The 25,081-nt window shown below is 44.6% G+C and overlaps 1 long non-coding RNA gene across 1 annotated transcript; it reads right to left on the bottom strand.

The window, feature by feature from the left end:
- Nucleotides 1-5,275: 5,275 nt before the first annotated feature.
- On the bottom strand, nt 5,276-23,562 carry LOC139072199 (uncharacterized). The gene is made up of 3 exons (XR_011521792.1): nt 23,524-23,562; nt 23,331-23,414; nt 5,276-5,348 (listed from the first exon to the last, which is right to left on the bottom strand). It is a non-coding gene; the product is annotated as an uncharacterized lncRNA (long non-coding RNA).
- Between the last annotated feature and the right edge of the window lie 1,519 nt (nt 23,563-25,081).

The raw sequence follows: 25,081 nt of genomic DNA on the forward strand, positions 1-25,081 counted from the left end.
AAAAAACTGTTGATTATTGCTTTTTTTAATCATATCAGATGAAAATAATTACAGGAGAATTTGTGGAAGAAAGCATCAAAGACAGTTCTCTTTACTTTAGTGCAGCTGAGCTTCACACGTTTTACTGTAAAAACAACAAAAACGAAGTCCGTCGGTGCGACCAAAAGCACAAAGTCAGAACAAGTCTAGTAGGTCATCCATTCTGCTTTTGCACAATCGCCTGAATAAGTTAAAGGAAATGATTTTTGCTGTGGAGGCGGTAATCTGCATGAGCAGCGAGCTTCCTGTACGTTGTTCGATTGTGACTCAATTTTAATGTGAAAGCAACTCGATCAGCTGCAGGATTCCCATCAGAGCCCAGAAACACGGAATAAAAGCCGCATTGTTCCCGGAGGTGTTCTCCTGAACCAGCTGCAGCCTCTGATGTGTCTCAATAGGAATTCATTCACTCCAACAGGTTTCATTCCTGCAGCTCCATGCAGGCTTTTCCACGTGAAAATTCCCAACCAGACAGAAAATTCCTAACCAGACAGAAAACGACGGCTCAGAAAGTTATTTTCTAATTGATTTAACTGAGCTTTAGCTTCAAATCAAACGCAATTCATAATTAGCGTTTTCATTAAGCGGTCTGAGCCTCGAAACATACAATCTGACCTGAGGTTTAAATACTCTCTCCCTGAAGCCCCGCAGACGCGTGTGAACGCACCTCGGCGTCACTGAGAAGAAAAATGATTCAATTCAAAATGTTGAAGAAAAATGTCCAAAATATTTTCCCCAGAACATTTAGAGGAAGGGAACCCAGCATGTAGGTATGTAAGAGTGAGACTCTTATTTTGAAGGACTAAAGGAAGTCATTTGCGTTCAGGTTTTGAAACCATGCAGAGCAGCGTTCCAGACGACTGCAAAACTATTTTGAGGGGAAATTTGGGGACAAAATTCCTGCAACGCCCCGAGGCTCTCGTGAGGTTCCTTGTGAGCTTTTATTTTGGAAAATGTCTTGTGAACATTGTCTAGGTTTGACTGTCACAGTTCATAGACTTCATATCTGACTGACCTGTGTGTAGAAGTGTAAGTTAAAAGTGGACTTCTGGTCATTTTGATGAAGTACTTGGACATTTGGTACGCTACACCATGGGAGCTGTTTTACGGAGCTCTGGCGCTCCTGTTTCCCGGAGGAGAAGTTGGAGACTTGCTCATAAATGTGCATTATATACAAACATCTCTCCTCTGATTGGCTAACAGCAACACTACTCTACCACTGAGACTCTGCTCTGCAACCTTGATGTTTTATCTCACACTAGCCTGGAGGAGTTCTGCTGTGTGGTGGAGTTGCTAATGCTTCCATTTTTTTTTTGTTCTTTTCTTGCACAGTTTAGTAAAAGTTGTGTTTACCTGACATGTTGCAGCTAGTAGCTCTAGCCATCCTCCGAGATCGGCGGCGTTGGTGACGTCACTTCCTGTTCTCCGCGGGCAGCAGAGGACGGTGTCGCCCTCCGCCGCCCGCGTCCTCCTCACCGATGACACGGTCCCTTGAGTGATCCATCGTGTAGACTCCATCGTCTCTGTCCGTGGTGCTGTGGCCACGCCTCCTTATCCGTGTTGCTGCTTTTATGTTTGTGTTGTTGTGTGTTTGACCCGTGTGCCGTCCCAGTCCGTTATGTGGGTTTCTCTGGTGCAGAGGTCCCTTACAGCTGATGTCTTCATTGTACTTTCTGCTCTTGTGTGTCTTCCACTTGTCTTTTGACCCCTGCAGGACATGCAGAATCAACCACCCTGAGGTAAGGTGAAAACAAAATAAAACAGATCATCAAAGGAGGTGAGGGTAGTAGCGTGCGGCAGGACTGGGCGCCATCTAAAAACAAGTTTAGATTCAGCCAGAAGGGGAGAGAGAATGATGGGATGTGTGGCTTATGGTTCTTGGAGATGGCGAGGAGTCCGAGAGAGGGGGGGGGGGGGGGGGGGGGGAAGATCGGGACTGAGGTTGGTGGCCTACAGGGAGAGTAATCCAGAGGCTCAGGGAGAAGGGTGAGCGGTGAGAGCGGGTCGGTCAGGAGGAGGAATCGTTGATGAGAGGAGGCTTCCTGGAGTTATGTCTGCAGAGGAGAAGGTCGGCTAAAGGAGAGCAAATGCTTTTAACCCGAAAAATCACAAGAGGTTTGTCCAGAGGCTGGTACAGTTGCTCGGGCTGAGTAGTGCCCGAGGTGAGCAATCATCCACTCCCTCCTGTACCTGAGCGGTTGATGGCTGTGGGGGCAGCAGCAGCTCAACAGGTTGAGGAAGGTTGCAGGTTCGATCCCAGCTCCGGACAGAGAATTCTGCTGTTGTGTCCTTGGGCAAGACACTTAACCCGCCTTTGCCTGCTGGCGGTGGTCGGAGGGACCGGTGGCGCCTGTGCTCGGCAGCCTCGCCTCTGTGCTACCCTAGAGCAGCTGTGGCTACATGGTAGCTCATCACCATCAGTGTGTGAATGGATGAAAAGTGAGTCTGAGAGGCGGGTCATTTATCATGGCTGATCCACATTAGCGGCGTGCTCCAAGGCACCGCCCACCTGCAAACAGGCTCCCATAGTTTACCGGATGAAGACCACTAACCCCAGACCATGATGCTCACACTCCCTTTGATGTTCTGCTGTTCGTGTGTTTAGTCCGTTTCTCTTATGCATGTTTGGTTGCAGAGTCTGGGATTTCTATACGACTCCACGCCATTTACCTGCTGCCATCTTGTCCTTTGGGCGCTCTAGTCTTTTTCTGACTATCACGATTGGTTTTGTTGGTGTGATGTTATGTTGTTGAATGTAAACCGTGGCTTTGGTTTCTGTTCCAGGTCTTCCAAGAAAAACTCCCAAAGGGTGGCTCACAGTGGGGTTCCCATGGCGAAGCCTTCTCGTCGTTTGGTTCTGTTGTGAGCGAAGTGAGTGGAGTTAGCCACCAGTTCCGTCGTGCTATGTCTGCTGTGAGGTTTGTCCTTTTATGTCTTTGTCTAGTCTGACCATGTTTACTACTACAGTGATGGTCGTCTGGGTTGGTGTTTTCTGATTGGATCACACCTGGGACAGTGTCATCAGCAAGGAGGCAGCAGAGGGCGGCGGCGCCCTCTGCTGCCCGCGGATTAAAGGAAGTGACGTTACCATCACTGGCTAGAGCTACTAGCTGAAACATGTAAGATAAACAATAAGTTTTACTCAACTGTGTAAGAAAAGAACAAAAACATGGATTACGGACAAAAACACAGTGTGAACGCGCAAAAGAGTTGCTAATGCTAACAGTTAGCTTCTATTAGCCGAGACGTTCTCTGCTGCTTCCTGGACTAAACCAACAACAGCCTTCCTGTCGTGAGTCCAGATGGGTGAGTCCATGAACGTTAGTGACAGTGTGACGTAGATCTGTCAGGATTTTCTAACCCGAGCATTTCCTCGTCTGTTTTCTGTCGGCGGCTCATTCGGGTAACGGGGATAGAAGACTTGTCGTATTTATCCCGCGTGGTAAACTCGGAGTGACTCATCATATTTCAACAGGTTCTGAGTCACATGAGCTCCAACTGAAACACGGAGTCAAACCGACAACCCGATGGAGGCGTTTTGATGTAACTAAAGTAAATGGACGCTGCTTGTTGAAGCAGCCGGATTATGAAGAACCGGACGAGAGGAACTTAGGAGACGATGGGAAGTTGGTTCTGTTCCACAGATGAAGCCTTCGGGGTTCTGAGTGGTCACAAACCCGTTTGCTGCTGTCGACTCTTCACACCCCAGACAGCCGCCGGCGCCTTTTCCAAAGCTGTTTGCTACGAAATGTGCAAAAATGTTGAAACCAACATTTCAATATTCCAGAGAGAAGAGTTCAGGATGGTAGCAGGACTGAAGCTGACTTCAGGTGAAACGAAACCAAGCTGAGGGTTGATGTTTGTGTTTAGGAACCTCAGACGAGAGTTTTGCTGCAGTTATCAGTCTAAAGCCAACCAGGAACGCCGATATTATTCCCACAGCTCTCCCATCAGCTAAAACCAGATCCGGGTTTGTTTTCATGTTCCTGCTGCTGTGAGTGAGATTAGCTGCTATGACAAGTTTTCTCAAACTCGTTTATGAGAAATTCAAACCACACACCCGATGAACGCGTGGAATTTTTATCCAGACACATTCAGGATCAGACGGGAATATCTGCAGACTATAAAACCTACAAATATGCAGATGTTTGAATAAAAAGTCAAACAGTTTACCTCACAATTAGATTCATCTTTAAAATTTATAATTTCCTCCAAATTAATACAATAATAAAAAAGTATAGCAATTAAATGACAAGAAATAAAAATATTCAAAACAAAAACACAGATTGGAGCTAAAGGATTTATTAAATAGCATGAAACTTTTGTTATTAGAGTCACCAGAGCTGCTTTAGATTAGGATTAGGGTCCTTTAGATTAGCCCTTAGCTGACATAATGAATCTCTGTTTCTCCAAACTGAGGCTGGACTGACTCTTTAGCGTTTTGTTTTCGGCATCTTCAAACGCCCACATGCCTCATCTCTATATGGAGTTTAGATGTTTCTGATGAGTCCTGCAGAAACACGACAACAAACCGGAACCACAAGGACTCCGGACGTATTTTATGACTTCCTCATCGTTACTTTTACGGAAACAGAGGTCAGCTTCTCGCTGCATGAAGGAAACCTTTTTCCTGCTCAGCTGGAGGCGGAGGAGCTCATTAGAGCTCTGAACCAACGAGGATCAGTTTTCCTTTAGAGCACCTCATGTTAGAGCTCTAGTTACAGTTACAGCATCATTTATGGACCTGCACTGACTCATCACAGGAAACAGGACCACGGCACCTTAAGTTCGGCCCTAAAGCGTCCCACGGGAAGCTAGACTGAGCCCAGCTGAGCTTTTGTGACTCAGATCTTCAGCTTTTTAAGGTTTCATCCTTCAGGTAACAGGTTAGAGTCGTTCAGAGAGGCGGCTTCGTTTCAGGGGCTCACTGCGACTCCCACCAGCAGCAGTAAAACAAAAGCCTGCAGGGGTTCGATGATGAAGCTGGAACCAGACGAGGAAGCGTTCTTATTGCTTTGTTTGGAACCAGTCTGACGTGATGCAGCATTAAAAGTAAAACCCACCTTCTGTTTTAGTTTCATGTGCTGCTGCGGCCCTGAACAGTGTGGTGAATTCAGCCGGGGTTGCCACGAATCAGCCGATGAGTGTTCTGAAGAAAGGCTCCCTGACATCCAGGTCTCCTTCCAGCTCTCGGAGGGTGCAGAAACTTTTTTCCTCCTCTCCTCCACATCTTATCCTCATGGCCTTTGTCTGTCTGTGTGTGCTGGGTGCACGGCTGCTTCTGCATTTTTTCTGGAAACTGAAATTCACTAAAATGGACATCGTCAGCTGGTCTCTCAACGTGATTGATAAAATTTTTTTCAACAATGAGAACGGGAGAAGGGGCTCCTGGTTGCCCCTCCGGGACAGACCCAGTTGGACGCATCATGGACTCCTGGAAACAGTGGAACTTGATTTGTTTATCTCAGCTGTCTGTGGAGGACTCTGAAGACGTGTGGATATTCGTGGTGTTGGTGTCAGGTTTCCTGCTCATTGGCCTTGGAGGCTACCTGGCTTACCGGAAAATTAACAAGCTGTCGAGGAATATTGGCCTGATCCCGGAGCTCAGAGATGGGTTGCACCGCGCTGTGAATTCACAGACTCACATAATTGTCGAGATGAATCGTAAGCTTGGGACTTTGGCCGAGATTCTTTATTGGCACAAAAGATGGATGCCATCAAGGAGAGAGTGGACGAATCAGCACGGATTGGGATAGATTAATGTCCATTATTGGGATTTTGAGAGGTTGAGGACCAACAAACTGTAAGACAGAGAGGAAATTATCTCTGTCTGGCCCCAAAACAATTTCTAATCGGAATCTGGTGCCCTTGAGCCTGCAACGCTCCAACGAAAACTCCCCCTTCAGAAGATATGTGGAATGTGCCGTCGCTATGGCAACTCAACTCTGTCTCATATCCGCGGGAAGGCCGCTGAAACGTTCCAGGGTCACTGCAACCCTCCAACCCTCAATGCTCCTCCCCCTGTCCACACTGAGGTGGCATGCGCTGCTTATCGTGGCTGCAGGAACTGAAGTGGGGATAGTCCCAAACCCACCACCCCACCTAGTGGACACTTACGTTGTGTTGTCTGAAGTCTGTTGCATATCTATCTGAGGTGTGTTTTATTTTTTTTGCAGAGTAAAGCTGCCCTCCTGGTGGAGGGAAACTCTGAAGTGCCTTTTTTCCCTCCACCTGAACCAACCCTCATGTAACCCTCATCTCTATTAAGGTAGCACGACTCATGGAGGGGGCCATCGTCTAGCACACTGCTGCTAACCACTTAAACATTCTCCCTCTCCTGATAATAACTTTTTGCTTTCCTTGACGTTGGATGTGCTACTACTAGTTTACCCGTTTAACTATAGATTCACTAGGATAAGTTTATCTCTCACTAAATAGAATATTTACTAAGACATCACAATGCAACCATAGAAACACTACTTGTGTGTGTGTGTGTGTGTGTGTGTGTGTGTGTGTGTGTGTGTGTGTGTGTGTGTGTGTGTGTGTGCGCGTGTGCGTGTGCGTGTGTGAGAGTCGTGGAGGATGGCTGCTTATTCTGAGCCAGGATTCTCTGGAGGTTTCTTCCTGTTAAAAGGGAGTTTTCCTCTCCACTGTCACTGCATGCTTGCTTAGTATGAGGACTGCTGTATAGTCACTGACACTAGTCAGTGACTTGATGCAATTTGCTGGGTTCCTTATATAGGAAACATTTTTTCTGATTGGCTTAATGAACTGTGAATTGGAATGTTTATTATGTGAAGTTCCTTGAGACGACTCTTGTCGTGATTTGGCGCTTTATAAATAAAATTTAATTGGATTGAATCGACTTACTACCGGCTATGTGGACCAAACTCACGCTCCTCTGGTAAAGGGACTGAATGGCCCTTAACAGAAAGCCACCCACCCCATACTCCTGGAGCGGCCCCCACAGGGTGCCCCTGGGGACACGGTCATAAGCCTTCTCCAAATCCACAAAACACATGTGGATTGGTTGGGCAAACTCCCATGCCCCCTCCATAACCCTTGCAAGGGAGCTGGTCCACAGTTCCATGGCCAGGACGAAAACCACATTGCTCCTCCTCAATCTGAGATTCAACTATCGATCGGACCCTCCTCTCCAGTACCTTGGAGTAGACCTTTCCCAGGAGGCTGAGGAGTGTGATCCCCCTATAGTTGGAACACACCCTCAGGTCCCCCTTCTTAAAGATGGGGACCACCACCCCGGTCTGCCACTCCACAGGAACTGCCCCCGATGTGATGTCACAATCAGGAAAATAAGCACACAATCCACCCTCACCTTTCGAGTCTCCAAAATTGTTGAGGATCAACCTTTGATGGGACTGGGAAAGATGGAGGATTCCCTGGAGTAGCTGACCAACTAGGGAGAGGGACAAAGCTCTGGTGAAGGTGACTGGAAGTAGTCAAAACTGTCAACAAAATAATATAAAAACTTTGGCACTCTTTGTGTTAGACAAGAAAACCAACAGAAACGCAGAAAGAACATAACAAGGAGCGGGGAGAAGAACGTCTGCATGCTTTTCTGTTGAAGCCACTGACTCCACGACCCGACTACGGGTCGACGAGGACGATGGGGCGTGGAGCGAACCGGCGCTCCCAGCAGTCACTGCCTGTTTCCTGGGAAAACTGTCGGTTTTTGTTCAACTTCAGCAGCTTAAACTAAGACACAGAAACACACAGAGGGAAAATCCGTTTGATAAAATGCATTTAAGCGCAGGAAATGGAGTAGTTTCAGATTAAAAGTCTCCACGTGGAGGTTAAACTGATCCCGCAGCTGGAAGTGAAAACAATCAAATAAATTCTGCTTTGATAGTTTTTTTTTGTTCTGCTGTTTGCTGCTTTTATGGTTCCGTCTCAGATATAAAAGTGGATTTTCTTCATCCGCGGTGGTTTTCAGTCGTGTTTGGTCTCATTTTCTGCTTCCTGCTGGTTGGTTGTTTTTGTGATTTTATGTGTTTTTATTCCTAAAACACCAAGTTCAGCTTGACCTGTCGCACCAGACTGGATAAATTCATCCTCACAGAAACCTACGGTGGTATTTTAGCACCAAATTGACAAACAAGTTAGGAAAAGTTATTTTAAGGTAAAATCCTTAATTTATTATAATTTAATGGTTTGTTTTTGCATGAAAAGCAAAATCAGCAGTGATACAAAGAACCCCTGAGAAAATAAACTACAATCACTTTAGCAGGTTTTAATAAAATGTGAATAATTTAAGCTCCTAAAGCGGATCTGGACCCAACCTGTAAATAACTTCCCAGAATTCCTGAAAACTTCATCTTTTTTTTAGACAGTGTTTGTTTAAGACTCTTATTTTGAAGGACCAAAGAAAGGGTAAATTACTGAGTAAACCTCGGCCAAACCTTCGTTTACAGTTATGAAAAGAGAGCAAACCAGTGGAGCAGAACCGGGTTTTGTCCCTCTGGTCGACCTGGGAATATCTCATGTTTTACTTCCTTGACTCTGAAACACCGTTGGAAAAATGTTGCTGGGAAAAAGTTCCAAAAGCCACAAAGTGGAGCAGTCGGGCGTTTGTTCTCATGGGATGTTTCGGTTGGGTTTTACGAATCTAAATCGGTCTTAATTATCTTTCATTTGTTGTTTTTGGGACCAAACGAGAAGAAGAGAGGCCTCCTCCTGTGGGTGGTTTGGTCCCTGAGAGGACAACGTGGCTCTCATCCTTCCATCATCGGATAACTCTGGAGAGGAGCTAAACGAATCAGAGGAATTTGATGTTTGAAAGAGAAGCGGGATTAGAAAACAGATGGCTGACTGAAAGCAGAGCGATGGAGGCGTGTTATCTTCTGATAACAGCGGCGCTGCAGCTGCTCCATCTGCACACGCATGCTTCCTTGGTGTTTTTATAATTCATCATCGGAGCCACAAAAGTTTTAGGGCGTCATCAGAACTCCGTATAAAGTTTAGACGGAGTCCATTTCTGCTACTTTTATTTAGTCTTTACATCTAAAAACTCTGAAAACAAAGAATCCGTGCAGCGATGTGTGTGTGTGTGTGTGTGTGTGTGTGTGTGTGTGTGTGTGTGTGTGTGTGTGTGAGCAAGTTATTAATGAAGTAACTTCAAACTGTGGGGACAGTTGTTTACATTTATCTTTTGTATTTAATGAAAACTGTCTGATCACAGCATCATACCTTTGAAACTTGCATTTGCTGCTGTTTGTTTAAAATATGTTGAATTTCTGGTGATTCTGCATAAAAACACAGTTTTTATTAATAAGTAGCTTAAATATTTATTTATTGATTTACAATGTGGTGAATCCAACGAACATGAACTTTCCAGAGATTCCAACCATGACCAGAGGAGGCGCTGTTCCAGGGAACCAGTGAGGAGAAGAAGGAATCAAATCTGAAACACCTGTTTCAGGTTTTAGTCAGGCTCAGCTGGTTCCTGTTCTTCCTTCATTTAATCCTCCGTTTAAGCAGAAATTATTTGTTGTTTCAGACAAACTTGAGTCTGAAGTAAAAAAAAGTCTGTATACAAAGCTTAAAGATGTGTATCCTTACCAGGAAAATGTTCCTGAAACTAATAAAACTTTTTTTTTCCAGACGTGGGCGAGTCCTGACACTTGTTCTGTCTCATCTGAAGGATAACTGAGATTTATGAGTTAAACAAGGGATTAAAATGGGTTTTCATGGCAGAAGAATCCTGATTAAACGTGTTAGTTCCAGGAGTTTGTGCTCATGTTCCTGCAGCTTGTTTCGGTCTCCACCAGTTAATTATGGGCCATTCCCATCTGTACCGGGTCGGCCCGGGCCGGGTAGCGTAGGTTGTTTACATATCTGGGTGGCCTGGTATTTTTCCGGGCCAACCAAGGCTCATTCTCAGCCCTCTTCTCGAGGGGGTCTGCTTCAGGCCGACCAGGGCCAACACACCCACTGCTGACAGCAAATTCACACCTTCCATTAGAGCAAGCCTCTGATTGGTGGGTAGAATCAGCCCACATGGGCTTAAGACAAGGATGTGTGGAATCAACCGGGCCAGGCTGGGGCCGACCCGGTACAGATGGGAATGGCCCAATAGATTTAATCATCTAGCAGCCCTGTCGCATCAGAACTTGCAGCAGTTTTCCATTTCAGTTTAAATCCATCTTCTATTTGAAAATAAACAGTAATAATTTAAAAATGGTCATTTTGTGTTTCCCTGTTGGATCTTCAGAAATCCTGGGAAAAGTCCTCGTTATTCCTCGTCCATAAAAAGCACCGGTTCATATTTTTCTGTGCAGCGTCATCGGTCTGCCTGCCTTCAGAAATCTGAATATCTCCTCCCTGCATCACTCTGCAAACTCTCAAATCCTTTGATATCTCCGCCTGCAGATCTGCTCATTTTCCACTGACAATTACCAGACGACTGAGTAAAGGGAGGGGTCAAGTGTCAACGCCGCCTAACGAGGAGGAAACTCCAGCAGCCGAACGTCAGAGCACCAGGAAGGTTTGTGGAAATGAAAGTTTGACCTTCTTATCATATAAAACAAACAGAATGGCGAATCGGTTCTGCAGAATAAAGAACCGGACCACCTTCCTTGTATTTGTCTTTAAAGTATCAGCTGACTCATCCTGGATAACAGCTGACTGGCTTTTTTCTGAACACATCAGCAGCAAGTAGACGTTTTCCTCTCTGTGTTCAATATGAACGTGAGTTGGCCGATATCGGCTCATAAAACCAGAATCTAGATGTTTCATGTTTTCATCACCTGAAACACGTTTCTGGTTCTGGTTCTGGAGTTAAGGACAGGAAGCCTCGAACGTAAAAATAATTGCAAGTCAACGGAGCTAAAAGAGTTATTTTCTATTCCGCTCTGCCTCACGCCCTGGATCACACATATGTTGTACTTCTACTTAAATGAAAAGTAATGATGGGTGTTTCGACCACGCCAGTCCTGTACTTTGAGATTTATCAGCTTGTAAAAGTTCGTAATTAGCATCAGACGTCGGCACGTCGCATATGTGACATCACAGGGCTGGGCAATAAATCGAAAATGTATCGTTATCGAAATTTCTGACACTTATCGAGATAATTTTTCCCATGTCAATAAATTTGATAGTAAAAAAAACTAAAAGAGGTGTGTAGGTTGGCAACATTCATGTCCCGTTAAGAAGCTGTACAACCTGGAGTCACGTAAAAATGTGACTAAATACAATACACGTGACAGCCTCATCTAGTGGGCAACTGTTGTTTCTGCGTAGACCTGTAGTTATCTTTGGGATTAGATCTGTGCCAATAGGATCAAGATAAAACACTTTGAAGATCAAACAAATATTATATTAAGACATTGAGAGAAAATAAATCGTTTCAAAAATAAAACTTACGATCTGAATCAACTTCTTAAAATGAGTAATAAAGTATGTTTCCTTTTTCTGTTTGCCTCTATGTGTTTATGTTTTCAATTTCCTTTGTTTCATTCTTGCGGCTCAGAGCTTTGCTCTCACTACCAGATTTGCACTTCCTGCTTTCTCCTTTGCAATCCCCGAGTTTTTGTTTGCAATTCTGACGCAACCCTTTTGGGTGGGTGGGGCTTCTGAGAAGTCCTCTCCCATAGGACAGTGGTTTCTCTTGAGTGACCCGGAAGTGATGTAGCCTCCAAGCTATTTTTTTCCACCTGGCCCACAACATCCGAAACACTGACTCCCTCCTCTCATTCAAATCCAAACTCAAAACTCACCTGTTCAACCTGGCTTACACTCTCTATCCCACAAACTCTTTACTCTGACATTTATAGCATACTTTTAGTAATTTTATTGTTTAAATTATCTTATTCTTATTTGTGTGTAAGTTTTATCATGTTTTGTGAGGTGACCTTGGGTTTTGAAAGGCGCCTATAAATTAAATGCATTATTATTATTATTATTATTTACATGAATTTTGAGCCTCAAACACGTTATTTCTGCTGTCCGTGGTGTCTACTGAGGATCTAAAGTGAGTATTGATAATATATTTGATCTTTTCTTAGGCACTCTTAGTTGATCTGTAAATTAAGCCACTTTTTAAGTTGGTTTTAACCAGACGTTAGCTCACTAGCTAGCTGCTAAGCTAGCCTCCAGGATGCGGAGAGGCGTGTCAAAGCCTCGTCTTAACACATTCATTACTGGTTTCATGGAATTACATATTACTGCAGTTTATGTTAATAAGTTTGCTAATTTTCAGGAATTTGTAGAACATCAGAGACTTTGCAGCTACTGGAGCTAACCTGTGTACAGCTAACTTGCTACAGAGGAAGCAGCAGAAAGCAGAGCTAGCAGGCTGTTTGCAGGTAAATATTCTTTTAGTGGAACTGCAGGATTTTTATGGTATAACCCAGACAGAATCTACATGAGCTATTGTGGGAAGACATTTAAACTACATTTACATACAGATACATGTATTTTTTTATTCCATGTTACTTGGACGGGCTAAACAAGTTCACACTTCAGCTGCTCCTTTTTCAGTCAAACGAATGGATTATATGATGTAACTCTGACTGAATAATTATCTAAGTGAGTATGTTTGAAATGAAACTTCTTACCAATACATTTGTTTGTCAGAACAGGACAAATCACATTCAATTCTGTCACATGTGCTTTGTATTCTCCCATCAGAGGAATGTTATCCAGGACAGATAATCAATAATTAGTTAAATACATGCTTTTAATTATTTAAATCTTTACATAAAATGTATATTTTTGTCTAAAAGCTATTTCTTTTGTTTCTTTTTTTATTTCATTTTTTTAGATTGAAAACTGCTGCATTACATTACAGTGGAAGTGCAACACGGCCACATGCATCACCTGCAGCTGGTGAGCTAAGACACACCATAGTGTGCTCTGACTTCCTGTAGCGAGTTCTCCTGTCTGACAGATGTTTGTGGACTTGGTTCCATAAAAGCAACACGAATAAATGTTTTATTTATTTCAGAGAGGATGGTTTGTCTGCATCGTCTCTGATGGAGTAAGAATAGCCGCGTTGCTCGGATGCTCTCGGGCACAGCAGGTTTGATTTGCTTTTTTCTGTCGGTGGCATTTAGGAGGAAGGTTCGCAGCCAGAGGAGAAGGTTGTTTCTTAAAGGTTAACTGTGTGGGAAATCTCCCAGATGGAGGATAAATAAGGAAGACCAGCGCTCCCATCCTGCTGGCAGCCAAAACAAAAATGAGCTCATCTTCATGATATTTGTTTTAGTCCCGGCTGCTTTATTTATAAAACCCAGAGAGGATTCAATGTGCCCTTCAGGTGTCAGAAAAACTGTAAATACTTCTTCTAATTAACTTTAAAATCATATTTTAAGGTTCACAAATAAATCTGTGACAGCCGAAGGTTTCTCACTAGAATCTGTAACTTCTGCAGCTCTGTTTGCAGACCCGATGATGTTTTAGTCAGACTGGTTCCCTGAGCAGCCTGGACTCCACCAGGGCTGCTCATGAATCAGCCTCCTTTTCCGGGAATCTCAGTAAACGGATCAGAACTTAAGCTACAGTCATCAGATGGTGTTCTGGTCCTAGGTGGTGGAGGAGGAGCTGAAGCCTTCCAAACCCTCAGCTATGAACGGAGCTCAGAGTAGAGCTTCTGGTCTGGGTGCCTCCTGCTCGCCTCCTTCTGAAGGTTTTCAGGAAGCGTCAGTGGGATTGTGTATCCTCTCTGGTCTTGAAACACCGTGGAGCCCCCAGGAAGAGCTGGAGCTTGTCGCTGGAGAGGTCTGACATCCATCTTTGACCCTGGTGGTGGATGCACACCCAGGATATTCAATTCTGGTCCTGGAGGGCCAGTACCCAGCATGCTTTAGTTTTAACTCTGCTGCAACATCTGATGCATGTCAGCAGGTGATTAACAGGCTTCTGCTGAGCCTGATGAGCTGCTGCAGGTGATTCAACCACTGAATCAGGTGTGTTAGAGCAGACTTACTTAGACTTAGTTCCTCCGGCGCCTACTGGCGCATTGGGCGCAAAGTAATCGCCAGCGAGCTCTGTCGGCCGCGACGGCCTCGGCTTCATCCCATGACAGGTTCACGGCACGTAGGTCTTCGATAAAAGTTCTGCGCCATGTGATTTTTGGCCGTCCTTGTTTCCGTTTTCCGCGTCCTGGGATCCACAGCATGGCCACTTTTGGTATGCGTGTTTGAGCCATTCGTAGCACATGGCCCCCAAACCGAAACCGTCGCTCTGCAACGACCTCAGCGAGTTGGCGTGTTCCCGTTTGGTGGTGGATCGCTTCATTCGTGATGTGGTCGAGGTAGGAAATGTGAAGGATGCGCCTGAGGCATCGTTGTTGGAACGCATTGAGGCGCTGTGTGATGGCCGCTGTCGACCTCCATGTCTCGCTCCCGTATATGGCGGTTGGAATGACAATCGTGTTGAATAGGCGGATTTTTGTTTGTAGCCCGATGGACCCAGACGCCCAGACTGGCTGTAGCCGCCGGAACACTGCCGCTGCCTTTCCAATGCGACATGTGACATCGCGGTCCATGCCACCATCTGATGTGACTATGCTTCCCAAGTAGGTGAATTCATTTACCTCTTCAAGCCGTTGTTGGTGGCTGATCTGAACCACTGTGTGTGCACCGGCATAGCCCACTCGCATCACTTTGCTCTTCGCAGCACTGATCCTCAGCCCGGCTTTCCCGGCTTCATGTTCCAAGGTCGTTGTGAGTTCTACAAGGCCACGTTGTGTAGGTGCGAGTAGTGCGATGTCGTCCGCAAAATCAAGATCCGCTAGCTTCGTGTTGCCCCATTGGATGAAAGGGTCGCCTTTATCAAGCTTCTGTCGCATAGTGAAGTCCATAACGAGGAGGAACAGGAGCGGCGACAGGACGCAACCTTGTCTGACTCCCGTTTCGATCGCGAAGTATTCCGTCAAGCCGTTTTCTGTGCGTACGCAGCAGCGAGAGTTGTGATACAGGCTGCGGAACAAACCGATGTACCGTTCCGGGATGCCGTATACTCGAGCAATATCCCATAGTGTTTCACGGTGTATGCTGTCGAAGGCCTTCGTGAAGTCGATGAAATTGATTGAAAGCCGCTGTTGGAACTCTATTGTCTGTTCGATAATGTTGCGGAGAGCAAATATCTGCTCTGTGCATGACCGGCCACTACGGAAGCCGGCCTGCTCTTCACGCAAACGCACAGAAACCACAAAAACATGCTGGATACCAGCCCTTCAGGACCAGAATTGAATCTATTTTTATTTGGCATTGAGTTAATAAACATAAATACCTGTTGACCCAAAGGCCATCTAGGTTAGGGTCTGTTTGATCTGTAGGTCTGTTCTAGTGCCGAAGGAGGTCAACGACAGCTGAACTACCACCGCTGTGACTTTTGCATCTCCTGCTTGCAGCAGGACCCAGTTCTGGTCCACTCATTTACCACCGTTAGGGTTATTTCCTGTTGGATTCATCAGTCCCGTGAAAGCACACGACATCGATGATGATGAATAGCTGGGAAATAAACATCTTTAGTTTCTTTCGTCATCCCAGAAAATCCCAGCAGCCGCTGAAGGAGCCGTCTGCATCAAACTCCCAGCTAATGGAACGGAATGGCAGCTTCGTGAGCGGCTGAAGCAGAAACATGTTCTAGACTTAATTCCTGGTCAGGAACCCACGCCGCGTCCACCTTTTAATGGATAAACTGTTTTAATAAAAAGACTTTTGCAGAAAACTTTAATGCTTCATCATAGACTCACCTCAGCAGTGAGAGACAGAATGTAAACATCCAGGTAATCTCTTTTATTTATATAATGATGCAGAAAACAAGCAAGACTTCCTGCCCTCACAGACGACTCATCACCTGTGTTAATGGCACCTGTTGAAGATGCTGGTCCGTACCTCCTAACAGCCAACCTCCAAAGTTTTACTGACACTTGAATGTCAGTAAAATAAAACTGTCTTCTATATTAGTACTCTTTACTATAGTAAATAAACACACAATCTAGCCACATTTTTCTCTGGGAATCTCCACTGAAATGTTGTTGAAAATGAATAAAATTATATCCAGTCATTGAAAATATTGGTGGCTTCATAACATATAAACATAAAATCGGGTCTAAAGTACATAGAGCGCAGGTCTAGCGCCTTCGGGGGACGCCATATTAGGCCCAATCCCAATACTCACCCTGTGCCCTGCAGTAAAGCGCACTTGGAGAAAAGCACAATGAGGCTTCGAGTGCGTCGTACACAAGTGTGCAAATACACACCGAATTGAGACGGGGAGCATTGCGTCATCGATCGCAATGCGTGCCGGGATGCTGGTTGCTCTGATTCTTTTTTCAAAAACCTTTATTAACAACTTTCAAATAACCAACCAAACAGTTATTTAAAATACATTTAAATTCATTGCTACTTTTTTTCCAAAACATTCAGAGCATCGACCAATCGTCCTAAAACGAATTACTTTCATTAGAAAATACTGCAGCAAAGGATTGTGGGTAATACTCTTCACCCAAGTCCGCATTGATGTGGGGTGTTTCTCAGCGTCAAGGCGCCTGGCCTTGTGAGGCGATGTCTTGCTTACGAGGACACGGTCCTTCCTTGGTCAAAGAAAACGGTTAAATGGAACAGACTTGCTTCACGTGACCGCGGCTTCCACGGCAGTCACGTAACGTCACATGACACGGGAGATAACGTTATATTTTATACCTATTAGTTTCGATATAAATATATAACAAGACTTACTTTTTACATTGTGTATATGATTGTCAAATTAAAAATATAAGTGAGTTACTACCCACTAGCCACCGAAGCTACAACTACTAAGCAACTAACCAACCATAGATAACTTCTTTGGATCTAAAAAATTTTTAATTAGTTGACTTACTTTTAAATTTGAAATTTGCTCCCAAAGTAGCTGCCGGCTTATGATCCGCCATCCTTTTGAAAATACTGCGGTGTATTGTGGGTAGTTCTAGGCTACAAGACTCCTCCTGTGTATCCTCGCTCAGCTAGCTAAACGGCTAACAAACAGAGAACACATGCCTTGGTAGAACATGAACAATGGATCAAGGCGAGGTTCGTTGGCATTGAGAAACATCCTTAGATGCCATGTTTGCTTCTGGCCAGCTCAGGGTTCTGCACCTGTTGATGACCTCACACTAGATGATTGGTTGGATGTACGACTTTACGACATTACCTCATTCGAAAACATTTAGGCAATAAGAAACATGAATTTAAAACAAAACTCTTGCTAAAATCAACGTGAAAGAGCAGAATCATAAAAGAGATGCAATTTATTTTGGCCGAGTGGTGTTGCCGTAGTATGATGATGTCAGGCGCAGGGCCCTGAGCAGATCTGGGAAGTACAGCATCAGAAAACTAGCATCGTCATTGCACTCTCCCGATAGAATTTAACAGAAGGACCACCAAAGTGGGCGGAGTCATGCCAAAGGGGCATGATTTCTGCTCCACAGATAACATTTACTGTAATGCCTTTAAAACTAGCGACAGTCACGGTGATGTGGTGTAAAACTACCCTGAAATTTACATATGCACTGCCCTCTAACGCCAGGAAACGACACACCGCCACTTTTAGCCAATAGGAGGCTCCTACTCGTTTGCTTAGTTAAATCCAGGTGGACACCGTTCTGAGTCCAGGTGGTGTGTATAATAGCATAAATCGTATTTTAGACCATTTTCCAGCATGATTATAAAATACAGAATCATCTGCAAACATCTGAATGTTACAGCTGGAACCGAAAATAATCATTTTTATAGCAAAGAAGGGATCAACTAGACATTCTTCCTGTTTCTGCTGCGTTTAGCTTGACTTAAAGAAGTCACCTGTGAGATAAGCAGCTGGTGTGTGTGTGTGTGTGTGTGTGTGTGTGTGGGGGGGGGGGGGGCAGGTAAAGGAGGAATGGAAAACAAAGGAGCAGAAAAGCGTTCTCACCGTATTTTAAAGCAGACACGCTGCTGGAATGTCTCCTTTAGTGCTGGGAATTTTAATTTCCCATCATCCCTCTGTCTTATTCCTACCAGGAGACAAAACCCGGCATTGACCCCGTTGGGTGGGGGGGCACATGTTGCACATAGTTGCTGTTATAACTCTGCTGTCAGACGTCACGGGGCATTGTGTCGGAGCGTTTTTGTCTCAGGACAAAGAGCAGGGGGACAAAAGGAGACAATCCAGATGTCTTCCGTGACATGTCCTTCTCCATCACGGGGTGGGGGTGGCTTTGTTGGGAACGTTTTTGGAGAAAGACCTACATGTTTTAATCGTCCTGTCCTTGTGAGGGGTGAGTCTGAGCCGACTAAATTATACAGATTAGAGTCACGTGTTCATTTGTCGTCTCCTAAACACCGTTTGTCCCAGGAGGAGACAGGTGAGGACAATAATCAGCCTCGCAAAACAGCAGGTCGTAAGAAAAGAGACGCAGGACGGAAAGTTTCAGAATAGAATCTGTTGAACATCGTCACGTTTGTGCTGGATGGAAAGAAACCGGAACAAAACTCACAAAGTCAAATATGAAAGAAACTCATCAGAAACGCACGGATCCAGGCTTTTGGAGGAAACATCGGACGCCAAACATCAAAGAACAAACTGGTTAAAATGAGGAAATAAAAAATGTTATTGGACCCAAACGTGTCACCAGAAACACGTGTGCAGTTTCCCTTGAAGAGAAGGTATCTTCTGACACATTTAGGAAGTCAAAGGAGATTTAGATCAGACCCCATTCAGCTGAATTAAGATTATCAGGGTTTCAGGATGAAACGAAGACTTGCAGGTTCGTTGTTTCTGACCTGCAGCAGCAGCGTCTCTGAGCTGCCGGAGGACCGGTTGTGGGCCTGCGAGGCCACGTGAAGGAGGCGAGAGGGCTGGTGCAACAACAGGATTCTGATAAACTAACAAACCAGCCAACCTTGACTATACCCGAGCCTTTCCCTCCTCCTCGTTAGTCTGTGCCTCACAGCCTCTCGTTTGTGCCGACCCAGCCTTCTCACCTTCTTTCTGTCGCCTTCCTCTGCAGATTCACCAGTTAATCAGCTCAGCTGGCCGTTCTACTCCCGTCCAGCCGAGCTGAGCTGGGTCCAGGAACCCGGGAAGCACACTTAATCACCACAACACGAGGGCTGTTATTTTGGGGTCTTATTGGGTCTGCAGCAGAACCAGAAGGAGGCTTAATGTCATGTTCCTGCAGGCGGGGGGAGGGAGGGAGACACACAGAATGTCTCTAACGGTGTTCGGTAAAAAAAAGCTGCGATGTGTGATCATGTGAGCTGCAGCTCCAGCCCTCTGTCTGCAGAGGGACGTGATTCTGTTTGCCATCAGAAAAAAATGGAAATATAAAAATATAAAAGACTAAAACCCAAAGTGGAGTCAGGTCTCTGCGGTGTTGAACCCAACCAGTGAGGTGAAAGGTCACTGGTTATCAACTAGTGGCCACATCGGGCCCACAAGCCATCAGCCAATCAGAGCAGCTCAGGGGTGGAGCCAGAGATATGTTCTCTGGGTGGCAAAAGTGTGATGTGAGGTTTATTTTATTGACTTTTCTTTTGTTGTTTAATTTTATTTAGTAAAAATAGAAACGTCGCTGAACAAGAAAAAAAACGTGTGGTAAATCCGTGTCTCTGGTCTCAGCAGCTGGTTGGTGTCAAACACGTAAATAATCCAGTTTCAGGTCAGATCAACCCAATGCAAACAGAACAGCAGGTTCAAATCCAGGATATAAATACCTGGTTAAACGTTAGAAAATGTGTGAATATTAAAATTAAAAAATCACCAGGTTTATGTGTGAGTCCCTTACACCAATAATGGTGTTGAATAATAAAAAAACAAACCTTGACACGACTCATTTATGCTTCTAGTCATGAAAATATTAAAATATACATTTAAAGGAAAATTTAACACAATAAACCATGAAAACAGGATGTTAAAGGAAACTAACATTTTCTTGTTTGTGAACAAAAACAGCTTTGGTGGTCAAAAGTAGCACGCCAAAGGGTCAAAGCCGCGTGTGACCTACGCCTTATATAAATTAGAAAGTTTATAAATACCAGAGAAAAACTTCTTTTCTGAGAAACATCTCATAAAAACGTCAAAATGTGGAGCCCTTCCCCCAATCTGCAGTCTCCAGGCGTCTGAGGCCTTAAACCGACCAATCAGCAAGCAGCTCATTAATGGATTCATGCGCTGGCCAAGTGGGTGGGGCTAAGTGGCTGATTTAGCGGTTGGCCTCATCGACATAAATATATATGGCCTCTGTCAGGGCTCCTGGCACACATGAAAACTTCTGCTTCTTAGACCCTAAATCGGAGTTTTAGATTGCTGATAAACTAGATTCTTTATCCGCTTTAAGTTCCCAAATATTTTTCTGTTTTTTTCGTGGACTTTGACCAAGATCAAGAATTTGATTGTATTTTATTTTATTTTGGGTTTTTAAAATCACCCAGTGTTCGAATAATTAATCTTTAGGCTTTGTTTTCCCACTTTCATGCCTTTAAATGAAACCATTATTTGCTGTTTATTACTGTAATCGGTTGTTTTTACCAACAGAACCGACTTTGTTCTGTAACTTCATGTTTAAACATTAAATTAGTTTTCTTAAACATTTTTGGCATTTTAAAATCATGCTGGGCTAAAAAAAAGCCTCTCAAATAAAGTTAAGTGCAGAACTTTGATTGTTGTGGAAAACTGTTCCTGTAAATAAATAATAGATCAAATTAAATCTGAAAACTTTATCAACAAAAAAAGTCAAAGTCTAGTTCGTTGTTTTAGCTTAACAGGAAATCTTTCTCCGAAGAGTGGCTGGGCTCTCCCTTAGAGATAGGGTGAGAAGCTCGGTCATTCGGGAGGGGCTCGGAGTAGACCCGCTGCTCCTCCACATCGAGAGGAGCCAGTTGAGGTGGCTCGGGCATCTGGTTAGAATGCCTCCTTGACGCCTCCCTGGTGAGGTTTTCCGGGCACGTCCAACCGGGAGGAGACCTAAAGGTAGACCCAGGACACGGTGGAGGGACTGTGTCTCTCACCTGGCCAGGGAACGCTTTGGGATTCCCCCGGAGGAGCTGGCCCAAGTGGCTGGGGAGAGGGAAGCCTGGGCCTCTCGACTTGGGCTACTGCCCCCGCGACCCGACTCTGGATAAGCGGATGAAAATGGAAATGAAATGGAGGAAATCTTTTAGGATCTCAGGATTTTCTTTGTGCTTCGGCTCTTTAATCCTGATGGAAAAAAGCCGAGCTTTGAACCAAAGTGGCTCTTAATTATAAAAAACTCAGCTCTACCCGTTCTTAAGTGGAGAGAATAACGAGCTAAGATGGTTCGGCTGCAGATCTGAGCAGGAACACCAGCAGAATGTTAAAAAACCAGTAAAGAATTAGATTTAAAATCTCGTTAGGGGTCGGACTTATCGGGAGACCCGGTTCGACTGCCCCAGACTAAACCACCAGGTTCTGGTTCGGTCCGGACCTGCCATGCTAATTTAACATGAATGCATCGTTACTAATCTGACAGATGATGTTTAGCAGAACCGGAAAGAACTTTGTTTCCTGCAGAACCCGTCGTGTTTATCTGAACCTTCTGCTGCTTATTAGGTCTACAAGCAGCGGAGTGTGTGAGATGCTCTGATACTCTGAGATTGGATGGAAGCGTCGCTGCAGCACAGAGACAACAGCTGAGTGTTGCTGGTAAACACTCCCTGAACTCCTAATAAACTCAAATCACGAGCAGATCTGCGCTCAAAACTCAAGGAGAGACATCACAAGGGTGCGGCTCCACCCAGATTAAAACAAAACCACAAAAAAAAAACTCATTTTTCTGCTGTGTCTGCATCGTCCATCCCCACATAAATTGTGTTTACAGGTCCTGAGCTCGTGACCGTGTTATATTCCTCATGAAAAACACCCCAAAGCGGTTTCTAGCTTCAGGCATGCGCTATGCTCTCTGAGCTACTGAGCTTTTTCGGGTCTACACAGCATTTGCATCATCGTGCCCGCCCCTCCCCTTCCAGGTAGAGCTGAATCCGGATCCCTCCTACCCTGGACTGTAAACACTGACACCCGATCTCTCCACGTAGCTAACGGGGAGTTTATCCTCCACAGCTGTGGTTTCCTTCCTTCTTATCCAGTCTGCAGTTTAAATAACGCCTAAAACTTTAAAATGCCTTTTTGGCCTAGAAGGCAACTGGAACTTGTTCTTTCGTCCCAAAGAAAAGTTCAGTCTGCAGAAATGTTGGATTTTATTTTCAAGAGATCTCAACAGCGGAGCCAGAATGTGACCGTGATTTCACAGACTGCTTTATGTACCTTCACCAGTACCAGACTGGGGTTTCAGACGGATTACATCTTCAAACTGGCACCATTCCAACACTAAAACCACCTGATGGAGAGGCCAGAGCGAGGAGTTCAACCAAAATGCTAACCGCTAGCAGCAAGCCGAATAGTTACAGCTGTGCTGAGCGGGCACCGGTCGGTCCCGGTGACCAGTTCACTGCTGGCGTGTGTGTTGACAAGGCTGCTCTCTGCTTCTTTATACATCCATGCAGAGCCGGATTAAATAAATGGACTACACTAGGCAGGCTACATTTTTACCCCCCATCGATGTTATTTAATTTAATGAAATCTGAAACTTACCAAATTTACTTATAAAAGTTCATTCACCTTTTACATAGCCTAGTCTTTGCTTACAAATTGGTTGTTTGTATGCCAAAATAAGTCATGTGTTGTATGTAAAACATTCTATCAGACAATTTTTTGATATGAATCATTTATACGTCATTACACAGCTGTATTAAATGCTAATAAATTGTCCTCATCTTATCGATTGGGAGTGCCATTGTCAAGGCGGTACCAGTAAATAACCACTAGGTGTCATTAAACTATGTAAACAGAGCAAATATGTGTCTCTTATTTGCTCTGTTTATATTTAATCACTACATTTAATTAAAAATATTTTCTGCTAAATACAATAGCTTACAACATTTATAAATGTTGACAAATTAATCACATGATAGTGGAAAGACATTCAAGACTAAATAGATTAATTTGAATGGACTGAAGCATGTTTTAAAGGTGCAAAAACAAACTATAAACACGCAGCCTAAATTATTACAGTATAAATTTAATACAATCTATAATCTTAAAAGAAAGTATTTTAATAAAATGAAAATGTTATCTTAAGGTTTGATCTTGCTTTATGCTCATTCAGGCTGTTTTCGCCTCTGCTGAATCAGAAATTCTGTGTCAATTTTCTGAGTGTGAACTTATTGTTTTGCTATTTGAACAATAATAAAATTATTTGACAAATAATTAATAAAACCAGCAACACTTACCAAGGAAACCATTTTGCATTCTCCACTCCGGGATCATCTTCAGCCTTCCAGCATCACAGGGCCTCAGTCACAGCAGAAACACGTCTAAAGAAATGTTCCTTGGTTAAGCTTCGGTTTATGTCTCCAGATTTCCTCCGTGATGCCGAAGAATATCCAATATTTTGTGAGGGATGGTTTAGTGCAAAGTACTCACGCATCCTGTCATCAGTTTGGTACCACTTTGCAGGATCAGATGGGTAGCTAGTTGTTAACACCCTTTCTGGGTCTAGAGGCTCCTGTAAGACTATATTGGGCTCACTTCTGGCTGGCTGCTGTTCTTCCAGTTCGTCCTTCTGTGACAGCGTTGATGTTGACGGCGTTGGCGCTACAGCGTCTTCCGCCGCATCTTCCACCACGTCTTCGGGTCGTGTCTCCTCCGGGTCTGACTTGGGCCCAGCCTCTGCTGAATCGAGCAGGTTCACAGCTGTCGGACGGCTGCCCGAGCAACCCGACAGAAACTTCTGTAAAGCCCCCCCCCCCCCCCCCCACGCTGTCTCTTCTTTTGTTCCTCTTCATTTATTTATTTTTTACGTTTTGCTGTACCCGAAAGCATCGTGAAAGTTAGCCTGCTCAAAAACACCTGCCAGCTTTGTTGTGTCCCGCTCTGACTCTGACCACTTCTCTGACGTCCTTAATAGGGTGGCGCCTTCATGTGACGTAGCCAATGAAACGGTCAGTGGTTAAGGTAAACATTGTCACTATTTTTAGTTAATTAATAAATATTGAAACAAACTGTAGATAGGAGTCCTATCTACAAATTCTATCATAGGACATTTGTACATTTAATTTTTAATTTCTTTATTTTTAATTTTGTTCCTCTGTCTGGGCCCCAATCAGCCAATCAGGCCCTAGGCACGTGCCTACTTTGCCTTTGCGTTAATCCGGCTCTGCATCCGTGCTTTACTGGGAATCTACGGTTACGTTGTGGAATGGGTGGAATTCACTCGGGTGGAGGCGGGATTTAGCGGGATTCCAGCATCTGATTTCAGATTGATCAAACGTCTCAAGGAAAAAAACTTCAGAACAGATGTTGTCTCCATAGGGCCAAAACCGTGTCACACATGAGCCAATCACTGCTCTGATGGGTTCAATAACCGGACATAAGCCGTTAGGTTGGGACGCGTTTGTAAATAAAACCCTGGTCTGCTCGAGAAGATGGTGGAGTTTATGTGAACATCTAGTTTCTCTGTCGGATCTTCTTCCGCCTTCGCAAACTTTTATTCAAACACGATGCGTGTCTGAAGCAGGAGGTTATGGAGGTGGACCCGGTCCCGAGACCTGCTCCAGCTGACCTGGGAGCGTTTTCCTTCTCATCTCTGCTTGAATCAAAATGTTGAAGCTAAAACTCACATTTTCTGCTTGTCAGATATTTTTTTCAAATGAAATGAAAGGTTGTGACTAATTGTGTTTTGGGGAAAGCTGGAGGTAAAACATCTAAAGTCCTATTTAAAACGAGCATCATGTGGAAACGGCCTGGCTCACCCCTTGAGTTAGGAGCCTTCCTTCCGTTTGAATCACTAATTTATCCTATTTCTGTGGAAGTGAAAAACAAACTGAAGCTAACAGGGAAGCAGCTGAAGGCAGAAGGACCTTCAGAAGGTCTGATGGAGACCACCTGAAGTTCTGGAGAGAGAAAAGTTAGTTCCCACCAGAGAGCTGCTGCCTGTGATGGGTTCCTCCCCCGAGTTGGGGCTCGTGCAGAGGCCAGGGTG

This window comes from Nothobranchius furzeri, chromosome 10 (genome assembly GCF_043380555.1).
Source record: "Nothobranchius furzeri strain GRZ-AD chromosome 10, NfurGRZ-RIMD1, whole genome shotgun sequence".
Classification (NCBI taxonomy): domain Eukaryota; kingdom Metazoa; phylum Chordata; class Actinopteri; order Cyprinodontiformes; family Nothobranchiidae; genus Nothobranchius; species Nothobranchius furzeri.